Here is a 14,760-nt window from a genome sequence, read left to right as displayed (position 1 = left end):
TCTTTTTATACTAAAATCTACGTACATGATATTTACCTTTATTTTCCAATGCTTTTCACCCATGTTAGCAAGTGCACCTTCACCATAAACCAATCCCCAAGTGCCAACATCACCACAGAAATGGATGACAAGAAGAAGAAAGAAGAAGGACGAGACATGCCCTGATCCCTCCATCTTGTCTCCATAACCCCCCTGTACCAAAAACCTTAAAGTCTATATTTCACCCTATAAATGTGTCCTTTTTACACCCTTCACTCTAAAGTGATTCTCATGTCTTCAAACTGCTGTCACTTCTGTGGATGGATCAAAATCAAGCCACCAAGCACTCTTGGCAACATTGCAGGATTTTTCAAGACCCCCAAGGGTTCTCCTGGCAACTCTGGACATCTGAACGATGTGCTGAGATCCCACACTGACTTGTCCCAGCACCTTTGGGACAGTCCCAGATTCAGGAATCAATCAACTCCAGAAGCCAAAATTTGCTGTGTTGTCTGCACATGCAATGTGACTTGTTCTGTTGCAAGGACTGTCCTTGCTCAGCATTGGTATCTTCTTATACTCATTTGACAAGAAGCAAATGCTTAGAATAACTTTTTATCTGAGCTCCTTTGCTTTGAACTCTCTGGCCCATCTGAGACAGTGTTGTTCCTCCTGGGGACAGTCCACACAAACTGCCACCATGATTATGAACATAAGATAAAGAGAGGAAGCCTAACAGCAGGCTTTAGCTTGTGCAAAATTATACAGAGAAAACTGGTCTGTTCTGTCATGGTGAGGCACAGCCAGTTTTGCAGCAAGATCTGCCCTCTCTGCTCACTGTCCATGCAAAGTATGAGCTGGTTCACATTCAGGCTCCTCCTGACAGAGGTCAGGCAGCTCCAGGCAGGGAAATGCAGCTGGAACTGGAGGCTGCATCATTCAGAGGTTTCTGTTCTACAGGTAGGATGTGTGTGAGTGGTGACCAATGTACAAGAGCAGTTATTCCCTCTTGAGCAGAGAAAAGGTCTAAAGCCACCTAGAAGAGGCTCAGAGATGTGGCTGAGGTTTGGTTCTTTAATAGAGACCAAGCAATGATTCAGCCAGGCACTGCAGCTCATATTTGCTTTCAAGGGAATTCTGAAATTCACCCTTAACCAACAAAACCTGAGTTCACCAAGGCTTTGGTGATCCTAACCTAAATTAATGTCAAAGGGAGTAACTTGGCTCTGAGGACTCAGAAGGAGCTAGAAAAAAATGTGTTCTCCTTTGCTTTTACCCAAACCAATTTTTGTGTACACTAATGAACTGTACCTCCAAAAAGCAATTGAAGGGTTGTACAGAGCAATCCCAGCCAGGCACTGATTGTGAAAACAAACACAAAAATGTACAGATAGTCAGGATTCAGTTTATATTTACACTTGCAACAATGATCAGTGATGTTATCAAGCACAAAAAACCAAAAACAACTTGAAATGATCTCTGTGCAAATTGCACAGAGAGCAGCCACACAAAACAAAGGCAGCTTAACTTCCATCCCTGAGTCTGCAGTGAGTCCATCCTTAATAACTGGTGCTGAGCTTATCTAGTTTTTCTTTCTCATACCATATGACCAGTCTCCAAAGGTAGCTGATGGGATCTGAGCTTTGCTGGTGTGTTTGGGATATTCTGTTCTGCCACAGGCACACACAGGTTCCAGGACAGGTCCCAACTCCTGGGAGTCTGTGGGCCAGAGGAAGACAATTCACAGAAGCTCAAACACCAGCAATAAGCAGAGGCACCATGCTATGCTCTTAGTAGCAAGTGTCAAAAGACATTTAAATGATTCTTCATTACAGCTTGTACTGCAGGGTGGTGAAAAGCTGTGAGCTGACAACAAGTGGGCTGACCTGTGTGTTATTTTTGCAGAGGGAAGAATTTCAGCACTCAGCAGAGCATCAGGCAGCAGTTCTGTGTGATAGGTGGGTGCAGCACTATCATGGCCAGGAGGGATGGTGGTGACATGCAAAATAAGTGCATTTATGACTTCAGGCTATCAACAAGTGCTATTCTCAGAGACAAGCAAAGGCCACACTCGCTGGCAGCAAATTGTGTACGTGCAAGCAGAGGTTACTCACTCCACTTAACCCCACTTCCCCAAAGGAAAAAACATTCCTGAGTTTCAATGGACCTGAATTAGGAGCCATGATTAGCCTGGCTGAGGAGGATTTGGGTGGGAGGACTCAGAATAGCTGAGTTCAGCCACCACACTGTAAAAGGGAGCTCCTTTCCTCTGCTCAGTTCCAGAGCTGCTTCCCCTTGAGCAGGGGCAGGTCCTGCCCCTCACTGTCCTCTGTCCCTGGGGCAGAGGTTTCAGAGAAACAAACCAAATCACATTCTCACAGCTAGAAATCTCCCATGATGTTGATGGAAATATCTGGAATTCACTTCAAATTGTGCCCATGCATTGCAGAGATCTTTCCAGCCCTACTTACCAGCACCTGTTTTGCTGTGTTTGTACGAAAACTGAAAAAGTCCTTCCTGTAGTTTCTCCCTTCATGTTGATGTTCACTTCAAGAGACTCTTATCAGCTCCATTTTCCAGCCTCTCTGAAGGTGTTACATAGCATTTTGTCAATTTAGGAACACATCCTCATTCTTCTTTGTATTATCTTGGCATTTTGGTTTCCAGGAGGATATTGAAAAATGAAAAGAAATGTCATTTTTTATTAAAATGTTGCCCATACTTTCACAGATGCAACCTGGCCTCTGGAGGAAACACTCTGATTTCACCCTTCCAAGTCAGAAGGCACAGGAACTTTTGATATTCATCATGGAAGCATGAAGGAACTGTTTATCCTTAAAAGAGATGTTGAAGGATACCTCCTTCCTTCCTTGCTAGACTTAATAGGATCAGCATTTATCTGCCCTAAAAATCTTTTTGCTTTGTTCCACCTGACCCTGGATCTGCTCCAGGTGTATATTTTAGAATATTTAAGTTTATTTAAGATTATTACTGCTTTTCCATGCATTTTCCCCCCTTACTTATAGGGATATCTTCAGGCACAGCCCATATAATAGGCACCATTCTCTGGGATTTGCTTCACCCTGGCATGCAGTCTCTCCCCTCTGGTTATGATGCAGAGAGGAAAGTCCTGTACCCCTCAGCCTCTGACATGTGGGTACAAAAGGCTGGTGCAGGGATGATGTGGGTAAAGGAGAGCAACTTTCAGAATTGTCCTAAGTGACACCAGAAATCATTTTTTTCCATATTTTAGCACTTCTTGGCTTTGCAGAAGGCTGAGTGGTGCATGATTTCTCCCTCTGAGCTTTGGGGCAAGGTGACTGCAAGCCTGGTGCTTTGCTGATGTCAGTGGACACCAAACTTGCAGCTCTAAACTTTTTGTTCCAAATGCCAGACAGCTTTCACCATGAGACAGATTCAGCCAAGACATCACACAGCAACATTTGATACAAAAGTAATTTTAATTAAAAGCTTTGAAAGTGAAAGAGTCTTCTCTTGAAGAGAAACCAGAAAGAGTGAGTTGTGCAGGTCCAGTAGAAAATGTCACTGTCAGGTTGCTGTGGGCACCTTGACACCTCTCATGATCTTCTAAGTATTGGTGGCACCTTTAAAATGGCACAAAATTCACTGAAATGCTTTTGAAATTCCCACCTGCTTTTACCTGCCCACATCTCCTGCTTATCCATACTTAAGGAAAATGGGTTTTCCCTCTCTTTCTCCAATTTATCACTTTTTTTTCAGTCCCAAGGTCATTAAATGTAGGATAGTTGTTTTAAATATTGAATTGCAAACATGTTCTGCTGTCAACAGCTGCTCCAGAGCTGCACTCAGTGCTCTTGCTGAAACAGAAAGAGATGGCAATAATCCAAGCAAAGTCACTGCAGGAGGCACCACAGGGAGCTGGCATCCACCCATTCCCAGGGAATGGCTCCTCTGCCAGCAGGCATCATGCTGGCCCCTCTGCCCACTCCAAACACCTCCATTCTTGAGCATTTGAAAATCCCATAATAAACATTAATGAATACTGTCAACCAGCTTCACTCCTCCTCAAGACCAGCTTGCATAGTATTGAAAATGTTTTGAGGTAATTTCATTATGACAACAGGTTTAATTACTTCAGACAATTTGGAATGTGGGTTTCAGCACAATTAATTGCTTTACATTATTCCACTTATTCATGACAATGACACAATTTTTGTGATAAAAGGCTCTTAATCACAGTTACTTGGTAGGTAGGTGCAAAGGAAGAGCAGCTGTCATCAGAAAGAAAAGCAGCACAAATCCTGCAGGTCTGGGACTGCAGATGAAGGAAGCCAAAGCCACATGTATGAAAGCAGTCCATGAAGTAGCCCCTCTCCACCTGCACATGCTGCTTCTTCCCCTGTGCTCCACCTGCAGAGGCTGGGAGGAGGAAATCACCCATCCAAGGGGAGTTTTCCTGCATGCAGCTCCTTCCCTGTGTGTTCTCTGATGGTTGAACCAGTGCTGGCCCCAGGAGCTAAGGACAGGAGTGTTGGGAGAGCAGATAATGGATGAAAGCATTCTTCAGCAATGCTGAAGTTAAAAGCAGGTTATGAGTCCCAGGGTAAGCCAGGCCTGATGCACTGAATAGATGGTGCCCATGCCTCTGCAGAACTCTTCATCCTGACCCTGGGAGCTGCTCCTCAGCTCCCTCTGAGCTGCCTCCATGGTCCCTTCTTGTCTCCTCTCCTGGCCCTCACTGTGCACAGACTCTGTCTCACACAGCAGTACCTGAGCCTGAGATGCTGCCCTCCACCCATGGTGTGCACTTTTCCCACAGCTCCAGGTTTCCTCATACTGCATACTAACAATTCTTCTTTCCAGGAACTTTATTAAGTGGGACATAGAAGCACAAACTGTTTTAATGAAGGATTGATGATTAGGCTTTCTCAACTCTTGATATATCAATTAATGATTTGGATCCAAGCACATAGCCATGTGCCAGTTTTGATTTTAGTTTTGTTAGTGCCTGTCAGGACTCTGGTTTTCCTAATAAGTTTCATGTTCCCCCCAGTTGAACTTATTCCTTATGTTTTTTACTAGAATATTTATTTCCATCAGTTCACATCAGTATTCTTTGACTGCTTCAATTACCAGTAAGTGTCCATCTCCTGATCAAGACTGTGCATTTGCTCCTTGATTATGGATTTTCCTGTTTCTTATGGATAGAAAGCTGAAGTGATCACCTTAGCCCAAACAAAACTAACAAAGGAGTGTGAAATTCAATCCCTGTGACTGTCTCTTGTCCCTGAAAATCCTGCAGGGATGCACAAGAAAGTATGGCCATGGAATTGGGGTCAAGTCAGTACCACAGGTATTTCTATCCCCTCCTGGAAAGGGCACTGCCCCCCAAAACCTCATATCCTTTGCAGCAGCCCAGATGTGCAGCCAAAGCTGGCATGGTCCACCATCCAAAGATGTCTGCATGGGTGATGGAGTACCAGTGGGTTCTTCTGTGCAAGTTGAGTGGAAAAAGTTTCAGCAGAGCTGCACTACTGATAAGCCATTGGATGGTGGCTTTTTTGCAGCTATTCCAATGCTTTTGATCTTTTATTAGCATTTTATGAATGGAAATAATGCAAGCACAGAAAAACTCAGAGGTGAGAGACAGTGCTTTTTTATCTGTGCTCTTCCATGGAACCAGCCCTCACTCCTGAAGATATCTGTGTGTTATCCATAATGTATTTACCTCCTAAGGCTGCAGCAGCCAGTGCTTTGCAGCAGGTACCTATCACTGACTCTTTCTGCTGAGGCTGAGGTATCCCAGCAGGAGCTCTCCCCTGGCAGAGCAGCAGCCCATGCCAGCCTTCACTCAGTGCCCTCCCATTTTTTGGGAGAGAATGAACAGGATATATTGTAAACTTCCAACAAAAGTCATGCTTAACCTTTGCTCCATGCCCCAGATGCAAAAGGCTGCCAGCACTGCTAGCCCAGAGATAAAGCTTCAGGCTCGAGGCACAGTTAAATCTGCAGATCTGAGGAGGGACATCTCTTTCATTCTACAGGTGGAGGCTTGTGAGCTTGGGTGGATGCCTGAAAGTTAAATATCTGTAACCTGAGGGCAAAAGCAAAAAGCTATTTAAAACCCTAACAGAGTAATGTTTGGAAAATTCTGGATTTGCTGATGCTGGAAAAGCACTGAATACCCATTATGGAATTCAGCAGCAGGCTGAAACATCAGCTTTTCATTGAGGTGAAAAAACCAATAAATTTTCCATGTTCCATTTGCAAATCAGAATGGCAAATTCAGATTTACCTCACAAATGTAGCATCATCCAAATTCTCAGGAACACTTTTTATCTCTTTGGACAACTAAATTTATTCATCTACTTATTTTCATTGATGTCAAAGCAGTGGGAACTGAAATAAGCAAGATCCAAAATGGTGAGAGGAAAAATTGTAGTCGTTGTAGCTGTGTGGAAGGAGAGGGCAGATTATATCTTAGAGGGTGTCTTAGATGCTATCTTAAAGGGTTGTTGGCCTCATTTAGACTGCCTGTGAGGATGGTTGGAGGATGCTGTGGAAAGACAACTGACAGGTTTGGGATCAGCCTGACAGGCAGAATAGTGGTACACAATGTGCTGGTGCAAGAAGGTGGACAAGGGAGTGAATGAAGACAAAACAAAGAGGAAAAACCATGAGTGTGAACAAAGAAAACTGCTGACCAGATGAAAGAATAAATACCAGAATATGCTGAGAAAATAGACAAAGAGCTGAATCCTGCCAAGCCCATAGGCCCTGGTCTGTCAGTGCCCACCCTGCCATGGCATTCCTTGCAGAACTAGAGGAAAGGAGACTTTTATGCTTATTTTCTACTTATTTGTAGGTATTTTATACTTATTTTTAACAGGTGTGTGAAAAATACCATTACAGCAGCACATTCATATTGCTCAAACACCTGGGCTTAATTATTTTCACAGGCTCACAACTTGGTGCTTGGAAAGGTGGATTCAATGAGCAGGGATGACTGTGCTGCTCTGGATGAGGCTTTTGAGGCAGCTGTTTCCATGGTGTTTAAGCATTAAATACAGTGAGTGACATTCCTGAAGCTCCTTGCAGAGTGGCTGGGCTGTCACTGCAGTTAGAAGTTGAAAACAGAAGAACTTTTATTCAGATGATGGTCAGAAGTTTATCAGGCAGGTGGAAGACAATGAATAGCAATTCCATGATGTCCTTATGCATCATCCAGCACTGCAGTATTTTAGTTTAGGTATCTGTCAACACACATGTCACTGAACTCTAAAACTCTTTATGGGCAACTTTTTATATTTGGATATATCTGCCTATACTTGAAGAAACCTGGATAAAATATTTCCCCTTCCTTTCCTTCCTGCTGTTAATGATCTTATTCTGTGTTAGAGGCATTTTTTAACTAGCAATAGTAGCAATGCTATTGCTACTATTGCAAATTGATAAATGTGCTTTAATGCAAACAGCTTGTGAGACAATCCCTGTGCTTTCAACAACATTTTGAAAGCATCACAGTAATTGTTAACTAGTCCATTAGGGATGTTCTAGTTTTTAAAATGTATTGATTTAAATTATGTATGTTAATGTACCTATCAACATTACAAATGTAGTTTGCAGCAAACTGCTTATAATATATGAATGATAAGCCATAAATAATAACTGTGGCTGTAGATTAAATTACTTGATTAAGCTGCAAGATGCACTCTAATTTGGAACAGAAAATTACTTTGAAGTGATTTCAGCAGCTGATAATTCTTTTAGAGTAGCTGAGTTTTATGAGCCATAGTCTTCTTCATATCAGGCATCAAACTTTCTGATGGATTTTGCCCACTAACATGGTTAGTTGGGTATTGCTATGCCTTGGATGCAACAGACTGACAAAATAATGAGTGACAACTATTTTAACCAACATATGAAAGTGCTTGAAATCAAATACATTAATTCTTTTCTGATAGAATGTGAATAACCTTGGGTTGGGTGTCAGCAGGAACAAAGCCCCTACAAGAGCCTTAATTCTGAAACACAGCAGAGACAGCATATAAAAGAGTTGCAGTTACTTTGGATGTTTTAATAGGCACAAATAAATAATGGTATTGTAAAATCCCCAAAACCTTTAGCAGAATTTAATGTGAGGCTCTGAAATACAAGCTGAGCAGAAATGCAATGCTTGACCTCTTCTCACAACACATCTTACATTGCTGGTACAGTAGATTAGATTCTGGATGAGTTTCAATAGATAGAATAACTAAAAATAACTTACCAAACATGGACTTCTGTACCCAAAAGCTGCTTTGATAGCTTGCACGTATCTAAGTGGAAAGGGATGAAGTTGTGGGAAAGTACTGGAGAGCTTGTGTTCCAGGAGCAGAGAGCCTTTTCTGGCCATCCCAAGAGAAGTACTGCACTCCTTAGAGCCACAGAGTAAAGCCTGCCTCTGTTAAGGCACATGGCACTGCTCAGAGCTTGCCTGGACTGCTGTGTATCCATGAGGAGACTCCTTCTCCAACCTTCTCTGCCTAAGGACACCCTAGACACTGCTGGGGCCCTAGGTTCCTTGGGGATTGTTACACAGTGGGGTTTGAATTTGTGGGCTTCTCCTTTAGGGTCACCTTTAGCACAGCCAAGGCAAGGGCACACCAGCAATGGTTCATCTGGGCTGGATGAGCATTACATGTCATTACAAAGTGACAACAAAAAGCCACTGATAAATGAAATGTAAAACCAATTTAACTTTAAGACTGGTGGGTACTTCCACTTGTCTGGGTGCATTTTTTTATAATCCAGTATTTCTGAATGTCTCAGCTATTTGAGGCTTGGGGTCCACCTCCCTCTTCTGAGTTCTTCCACTAGATCTCAGCTCATACATTTCTTGCTCTGAAAGCCAATTTCTAGGCACTTCAAGTGTGGGTTGTTTTTTCCCCTTTAATAAATGCAAATGATGGGAGATGGCATGACCATGCATCACAGGATGATGAGGGATTCAAAGTGCTTTCAAGTAAATGGGACTTGTTTGATCTCTCAACCTGATATTACAAATCATTCAACAGCAAGATTTGTTTTTTTAATTATAGTTTGATTTCTCCTCTGCTAGGTCTGCTTGGGCAGAGGTGTCTAAGATGTAGATATAGATAAATACATTTATTTATTTATTTACTTACTTATTTACTTATTTATTTATTTTACATATTTATATTATATTTATATTTATTATATTTATAATATATATTTATATTATATTATATTTTTTCAAGTAGCATTAATATTTAAAACTTTCATAGATTGATATAATTAGATCAAGGTTAATTTCAACACACATCTACTTTCCTTATCTAAACAAGTGTCTTTGGAGCAGGGTCTGATGCAATTTACTGGTATTCCCAGGCATGACTGTTACAGAAAACACCTTCATAGCTGAAAGTGAGATATTTGAGCTTGATGGGAGAGTGAGATATTTGAGCTCATGGTCTAAATGCAATTCACCTCAACATAGAGGCGAATTTGGAAAAGTTTCTCTGTGAGAAAATCAGAATAGATTTTTTAAAAGCAGATAAATAGAGAGAGAAACTGTGAGAAATAAAAATATTCCTACTTATTTCCTGGTTACAGTTTTCCTTTTCAGATAATACAAGATGTAGGATGTAGTTAGTGAACTGATCAGCCAGCAGGCTTGAAACAGAAGCAGTCATTTACACAGTCTAATTATTTGGTGGAATATATTGCCACAAAATATTCTGGGGACAAAATAAAAATCGTTTTTAAAAGCTATTGGATGAATCACTGGGAAAAAAATTCCTCCCTTAAGCACAGTGATCTGCCACCATCTGAGTCAGAAAATTCCTCTGCCACCAAGGAACTGATTTCCAGACTGCCAGAAGCTTGGAAGACACACCATACTTGGAAGAAAAGTGTCATTGCATGTTCCTCTTGCTTCCCCTGGTACTCTGTTTTTCCTTCAGCATTTGCTCTTGGCCCCTGTGGGTGGGGTAAAATCAACCTGTTGTCTGATTATGGCTATTTTCATGTATGGGTAGATTTTTCAGAAAGACCCTAAACTTCAGAGATTAGTAATGACATTAAAGAAATGAAGTGTTTTGGTTTTAAAGACATGGATGCAATGATGTGAAGAAACGCAGTATATTGTGAAATCCTTATCTTTGTAAAGTATGAAAAGAATGCAAATCAGAACTTAAACAAATGTAAACCACTCTGAATGTCTTTGAAGGTTGTGGATTGGTAGTTTTCAGTTGGACCCCATGCAACACCCACATAATTAGTAATGAATTTGCTTAATGAAGCAACCTTACAGAACTGCCAAAATGCTGAGTATGGAGCAAGTAAAGCAAAAGCCTCAGGGAATTTAGGGAATCTACATTAATGCAGTGCCTAACCTATGTCCTGCATTCCACAGCACCAATGGAGGAATTTCCTTCTACTCCATGTGAATTTCATCATTTTGGGTGACTTAATCTTTAAATGAGGCCTTTTGACACTATCTCATAATGTGAAAAATAGCTGGATAACTAAAGTAACCTAAGTAATTGTTAATTTTCTAAGTTAAGTTTAGAAGGGCAGTTTCATGTCCATTTTTTCCTTCATCCTACTTTTCTGGTATTAATCATCCTGTCCTTTGGCTCAACTGCATGGGCATTAAGAGAATCCTATCACTATTGCAAATAAATGGAACAATAAAAAAAAAAAATTTTTCCACCTACCTCATATAAGCTCTGTGAGACAAAGACTTTTCTTGGTCACTTATTTCAATAGTGCAATAGAACTTGACTCCCAAATGATTGATAAAAGTTATTCTAGATGAGGAAAGTTTATTAAATTTTTCTTTTAAGTCTTTACACTTAAGATATGGCATTAGAAATCTGGAGTTCTGAGTGCAGTCAGGGTAATGCACAACTTCATTTAACTCACTTTAAGAGTTCACTGTTTGGTTCTGCTATTTCAAAATTACAGCACATGTCTGATTGTGGACTTATGGATTGTTCTCTAAGCCTCTGGAAGAATTCCCCTATCTCCCTAAACAACACTTTTTTACCCAGCTTTCATTTTCTCTTCCCCAAAAAATACCAAGCAGATTAAAAATGTGGCTTTTAAAATATGTGCCTAACGAATTGCTGTGTTATGCCTCTCTTTTTTCTGTAACAGAGAGAGAACATTGCAGTTGGAGTTTGAGGAAAGTTATGAAATCCCTGATGTGAAACAATTGTGGGGTGGACGAGCTGAATGGTTTTGCCTGGTCACAGGACAGACAACATAAAAGAGGAGCAGCAGTGAAATAATCAGCTGGTGGAGCAGAGCTTTTGGCTAAGAAAGACCTCTTAAGAACACTGTAGCACTTCAAAGCCTGACTAAAAAGACTAATAATATATTCTACCTGCTTTTTATTTACTGTGTTGAACCTATTCAGCAACAACAGATTGTCTGACCTGTGCATGGGATTAGTTTCCAGTGGAGCTGTTATATTTCAGACTCCTAAAAGTAAAACCCACTTGACATCCAGGAGAAAAGGGCAGCAAATATATCACAAAATTTAATGAATCCAAGGGAAGCAAGGGTTCAACTAAAGGTGAAAATAATAATGTTTTAAATGTCAATGGGTAGTATAGGCTATTACTGTATTGCTTTACTCCTGCTTTTAATAGGGTATCATTGCAATTTGCAATTGGGTTGCACCAGGGTAAAACTGGGAAACAGAGCCCTTAGGCTGCTTTAATTTATAATAGGATATAAATTATTTGGAGCTGAAATTCCATCAGTTTAGTTGCACAGTGTTAAAAAGTTTAAGCTACATCCATGAAAAATACATATTTTTCTAACTATGTGCAAATGTTAGTACTTTTGAGTCTGTATTTGACAATATGTCAATAGCCAATATGAAGAAAAAGCAGAGATTTACTTGTGCTCAAAATCGAGCCCATCAAAACTATCAAACAGTTTGACTCTCATCTGCCTCCTCCTCACAGCTGAGGAGGCTCAGAAACACAGACAAACAAGCAAATCTTGTCTGTAAATAGAATAAAATAGAAGCTAATAATGAAAATATGTCTCATTAGCCATTTCCTTGTCCTGGTATCTTCACAGCTTTTCCTGGTTTGCATTTCATGACTGATGGCCACACTCTGGTTACATCCTAAGTGAATTCTACATGAGCCTACTCCAACAGTCTCTGCAATTTAATGACACTTCAGTATTTGCTTTAGTGCTGCCAATTTCTACACCTAACACAGACCTAGATGGACTTTCCAACTCCTCAGAAGAAAGCTTCTATTTTTACAATTTAAATGTGTTCTGGCAAAAATATTCCAGGTTGCAGAATATTCTCTTCCTTTGGAGGCTACAAAGCACCTGTATCCTTCAATATGACTTAATTAAATGATAGCTATACTTAATTAAGGCAAAATTGCATTGGCTAGGATGGTCACCTTAAGTAGAAATAAAAATAAATATTCTGGGACTAAAGAAGAGTCATTCTATTCCTGTTCTCCCAAGCTCTGCTGGAAATATAGGCTGACAGGTTAATAGAAGCATTTCCAAACAGTTGTAAGAAATCAGCCATCTGATTCAAGTATTCTGTTCCTTGGTTAACTTACTATTCAGCTACTGAAAACTTGATTTTCCCATCTGTGAGTTGACAAAATGGAATAAAAACAGTATTAATATTTATGTTCCAAATAGAAAAAGCTTTCAAAGCATGTTCATAAAGTGGAAAATAAAAGCAGCAGTTTATCCAAAACTTTCTGGCCTTTTGCAAATTTAAAATTTATCAGCCTTGCTGCCAGGATTTGTTGGTTTAAGAGCAAGTAATCATATTTTATAGAAGCTATTAATATAGGTGAACTTCTATATCATTTGAATGCTCTCTATTATGTGGATCAATTTCAACCAGAGTTCATACTGTTATGAGTGTTTATTCCAAAAATGCCCACAGGTGGGAAAAAATGTTTACTGGGTCTGGTTGAAATGTTTTGTGATGGCAATGTTTATATTCTACATAAAGGTGGTTCAACTGAATGTGTGAGCATGTGAACCAGAGGTACCAGTAAAAATTATATCCATATGAAAATACAGTGAACTTTTGTCTTTCACAAGAGTCTGATTTCTAATTAATCATATTGCCTTCTTATAAATAAAGTCCAGTATCTTATATAACTTGACAATCATTAGAAGTAGCTGATGGAAAATTAAATGTTTTGTTTGAAACAGTTTCTTAAATCCTGATGCATGGAATTGGTTTCTTTGTGCTGTGGCCTGCCAGTATTTCCCACTTTGCTGATATGTGCTCCAAAATGGTTTTATCCAAATGTCCAACTGCTAAGACTGCATGGCCTGCACTCTTTACCCACCGAGAGCATGCAAAAAAGGACAAATTGTTTTCCTCACATTCTTGTACCAGCAACTGTCAGCCCAGGATGCTTTTATTATTACTGATATTCTTACATTGGTTTCCAGTTCAAGAGAGGAAAATCCTTTAGGCAAGAAGCACAGGCCCACTGCAGGAACTGACTCTCCAAGCAGTACAAGCATAAGATAATAAAATACGTCTGGATGTTTGAATTCAAGCATACCTAACAACAGCTGCTCAAAAGCAGTGACAGGTTCTTCTGTGCAAAACCTGACACTATTTTTTCCTTTTTGCATATTTAAAACACAGACCACAACTGCACACAGCACAAGGAAGAAAAATCCCAACCCTTTGCTTACAGGTTCCATGTACAGAATTGGGTACAGTAGGGAAAATTCAGGATGGGAAGTCCTGAAAATGATGAAATTATATTGGATTTCTTTCAGAAGATTGATCTGGGAGAAAGGAGTGGTGGAGTGTGTGTCTCTCACTTTGGGATGGAAAGAGTGAGAGATTTGATTTTGACTTTTTTATTATGGGTGTTATCAGAGGTGCTCTGATATCTTACTGGAAAAACTATCTGCCCTTTCTTTATCTGGATTACCAAAGTTATTCTTATTTAACTTGTAATGTAATGCCAGCAATGAAGATATGGGTCACTTCTGTTTATGGACATTAAAAAAGCAAGTCCATGACTAATCAAGGACCTAGGATTTGCAAAAATGGTCTCTGAAATATTAATTTCTCCACCAGTTCTTTGGGCTCTCTGGATTTGTGCAATGGACAACAACAGACTCACTGCCCCAGTGGTGGATGTTGTTTTCATGAAAAACTTATTTTTTACTGCTGTGACTTGGCACCATCATGTGGCCGCTTTGAGTTTTCTCAACTTAGGTAAAAAAATTACATAGAAAAACATTTGCAATTAATTAATTTAAACTTAGAAATATTTCAATCTATTTCAGAAGGAGAAGGTACATAAGTATATCTTTTCACTAAATACTGAATGCATTGTCTGTGAATTGTCCTTTTTTCACCAAATCTGAGCTTGTTTAATCAAGGTTTTACTCATGTTCTTTAAGCCAGTTTTTCTTAAGTTACAAAAGACATTTTCAGTTCTTCATCTTGGTCCAACTCTTACCAACAGCATACAAAACGTAGATATTATGGACAGTTGTCCTCTTCCTCACTACAAGAGCTTTGGAAATTATTTGCAGAATTAAACAGGTAAGTACTTTCTGTGTTATGTCAGAAATCCAGCAGATTTAGAATTTCAGTAAATCTCCCAGGCCCATTGTTCACATAGGTCAATCCAAACAGGGAGTGTACATCTCAGAACCTGAGTTACTCAGGTATTCCTTTAGCACAGTTTCAGGGTCAAAATCAGAAGATAGATATGTGTGATATAATTTGTATTTTGATATGTTTGCATGTGGTCT

This window comes from Agelaius tricolor, unplaced genomic scaffold (genome assembly GCF_023055355.1).
Source record: "Agelaius tricolor isolate 1412-34295 unplaced genomic scaffold, bAgeTri1.0.p SCAF_6, whole genome shotgun sequence".
NCBI classification, from domain to species: domain Eukaryota; kingdom Metazoa; phylum Chordata; class Aves; order Passeriformes; family Icteridae; genus Agelaius; species Agelaius tricolor.
This window is presented reverse-complemented; position numbering follows the sequence as displayed.